This window comes from Talpa occidentalis, unplaced genomic scaffold (genome assembly GCF_014898055.3).
Source record: "Talpa occidentalis isolate TD23 unplaced genomic scaffold, MPIMG_talOcc4v2.1 talOcc4.2, whole genome shotgun sequence".
Classification (NCBI taxonomy): domain Eukaryota; kingdom Metazoa; phylum Chordata; class Mammalia; order Eulipotyphla; family Talpidae; genus Talpa; species Talpa occidentalis.
The window spans coordinates 24,421,084-24,424,197 of record NW_023602073.1 but is presented as its reverse complement, the minus strand read 5'-3'; the positions used below and the strand labels follow the sequence as shown (position 1 = coordinate 24,424,197).

The following is a 3,114-nucleotide window of genomic DNA, read 5'->3' as shown; positions in this document are numbered from 1 at the left end:
CCTGCGGGGAACCCGGGTCGGGGGCTGCAGAAACGCCCGGGGGGTCCCGGAGCTGCTCGCTGCCTTCCTCCCGCATGATCCGCCCGCAGGAGTGGGGCTCTGCGGTCCTCCAGCGCGGAGGAAAGCGCCTCCTCCCGCTCCCCTTTCCTGGGCGCAGTTACACTGAGTTCCAATGGGGCCGCGAACACCGATCTGTACGGTTTCATAACCCGGGCTGGCACGCGGGGAAAAGACGAGTGAGGTGGTGGTGGAGAAGAGTGTGTGAGTTCACTCGGGGGTTCACACTGAGGGTGGGATGGCGGTGGGGGGGGGCCTGCTTCAATTCGGGATTGGAAAACTCCACGCACCCCCTACCTCCGCTCCCTGCCCTTTCAGGATCCTCACCCCCCCAGCCCCCCCAGTTACTCTTTCTGGTAAATGCCCCAGGGCACAAGAATTAATTCCCTCCTTGTCCTTCAAACATCTTCACTTGTCTTTCTGTTCCTGTTAAGTCTAGCTTCTCCTTAAGTGATTTCTCTAAAATTATTCCCTTACATTTCTCCCAAAGTATTAGCTTGCGGGGGGGGGGGGGGGGGGGGGGAAGGGGGGGGCGGTAAGGCAGCTACTTCCTTTAGGATTAAGACATGACCTGATAAATATCATGGGCGTGAAAGGGAGCTCAAGCAGGTAGGTGAAGGGGCTCTGATTTGTGCCTCAGCCTGCTTACCGGTGAGAAAGATAAAGGTATCCTCATCACATTTCACTGAGGGGATCAGTTTTCTGTCTCCACCTTCCACCACCTTGCTGGTTCCCCAGGCCCTGGAGGCCCAATACTGCAGCCCTCACCTCCTTGAAAGGAAAAGTGTTGGGGGAGAGGAGCCCTGGCTTTTGGATATAAAAGTATTTTTTTTCTCCAGATTCTAGTTGAAGGACTTGGAATTCAGGCACTTGGGTGGGGGGCAGCCTCCTGAGACTCTGGGGGTTTCACATTTGTTGAATGCGAGGTCCAGTGGAAACGTGGGCCTCAGGGAACAATAGCTGGGGCATGAAAGGTAGGTGGTCAGTGTTACTCCTGTTAGGTAAATGGCAATTTCCAGCACTCCAAATCTAGTGGGCGCAGATCAAGTCCTGGTGAGAACTGGGCCCATTTTGCTCAGCATCCATGCTGTCTGCTTGAATCATTCCCCCCTGTTTTCTTGTGCTGCTGTTCTGGAGAACCTTTTTAACCCCAGTACCTGCCCCCCAGAGGCAGGTCTTGGAGAAGGAAAAGAGGAGACTCAAATAAAAGTGCTGGAGAGTGAAGGGTGACAGAATAAGGCCCCCACACCCCCACATTACCACTTCCCCCCCTGGGTATATGTGAGCTCTACAAGTCAACTTGTTTTTCTTCTGCTGATCTCTTTTCCTACAAGTTTCCCAGCTAAGAACTTAGAGGGAAAGTTATTTTTCTCCCCTACAAGAGTAATGGTGACCAACTCCCTACCCGTCCCAGGACTGGAAAAACAAGTCTTCAGTTAAGAAACTCTTGAAAATAGATGCCTGGGTCAAGAAGATGTGATACATATACACAATGGAATATTACTCAGCAATAAAAAAAAAAAAAGATCAACGCATGCCATTCACAGCACATTCAATGGAGCTGGAGAGGATCATGCTCAGTGGAACAAGCCAGAAAGCAAAGGAAAAATACCAGGTGGTTTCACTTATAGCAGGAATGTAGAGGGTCCTAATAAGGGATCAGGGGGAAAAATTATAATAAAACAATTATAATAAGGTGAAAATCAAAATCAGCAGGCAACTATAAACCAGAGACATTCTGCAGGGGGTGGGGGAGGGAGTAGGATCAAAACAGGGGTGGGAAGAGCAAAAGGGACTATGGTGATGGTCCACGGGTGAATGGGTGGAGGGAATTTCACGGGGACTACAACCAAGATGAAAAAGCATCCATTGTACAAAAACGAATGAAGCAAAACATACATAAAATAAAAAAATACTTAAAAAAACCCTGAAATAATGAAAAAAAGAAACCCTTGAAAAAAATAGAAGCCAGCTGGTGCCGAGGGCAAGGGGACAGTGTGGAAGGGACTTGCTAGCAGCGCAGAATGAAAGGTGGTCAGAGGCCTCCGTCCGGGCCAGCGGTCCGGAGGGCGGCCATTCCCGAGGGCCACCGAGGATGGGCGGAGGCGGGGAGCGCGCGGGAAGCGCTTGTCCGCAGACTCCAGGGCGAGGGCCGGGGCCCAGGTTCCGGGGCGCCGCCGGTGGCCCTTCACGAGTCGATACCCGCGAATGCGGCTTCCAGTTTCCTCAAAGGAATTTAGAGGCCGGCAAAGGCAGGATCGAATTAGTAACTCCTCCCCCCTGAGCGGTAAGTCTCAGTGCGCTTTCGAGGGTTATCCCGAAGGAGAGACTGCTCAGGGCTTTGTTCTGCGGGCTCCGAGGTTGCTCGGCTCAGGGCAGCTCCAGAAGAGCAAAGAAAAAGCCCGCGCTCGAGGCGGTCGGCAGGTTGGGGAGCCCGGGGCGCGAGGGGCCGGCTGGGGCCGCTGGGGCTCCAGGGAGCTGACGTCGGGCCAAAGACAGCGCGGGGAGGGGAAGCAGGGAGGAAAGAGAGAAAAAAACAAATAGAACAGCACGAAATCTTTATTCTGGCAAATACTCTGCGTGATAAGGGGAATGCTCAGGGGAAAGCTGCCGCGGAGCAGAGTGGCGCAGCGGAAGCGTGCTGGGCCCATAACCCAGAGGTCGATGGATCGAAACCATCCTCTGCTACACCTTTTCTCGTGCCGTGGCCCAGAGGGTGGGGCGAAGATCGCCTATGAGAAAGTAAATACATCTGACATGATAAAGCTCATCTCTGTCGCGAGGTAACCGATTTCCAGCAACGCGTGTTTTTCTTTCCGCCCCGAATGACCGCGTGACTGCTTTGCTTTCATTTCAAAACAGAGGCAAATCTTACAACTAAAGGAAGAGGAGGCGACAAATTAATCTTCCAGTGAATAGGATATACTGAGGTATATTTTAATTTTATATACTTTTATATATTCTTGCACGTTTTCTTAACACTCAAAGGAAAAACACTGTTACTTTTGCCGTCTACCATGGGTAACTGTAAATCTACATTGCAGCCTTTTTATTTAG

At 51.8% G+C, this 3,114-nt stretch overlaps 1 non-coding gene across 1 annotated transcript; it reads left to right on the top strand.

Moving 5' to 3' along the window:
• Positions 1-2,673: 2,673 nt before the first annotated feature.
• On the top strand, positions 2,674-2,745 carry TRNAM-CAU (transfer RNA methionine (anticodon CAU)). Its single transcript has one exon. It is a non-coding gene; the product is annotated as a tRNA-Met (tRNA).
• Positions 2,746-3,114: the final 369 nt, after the last annotated feature.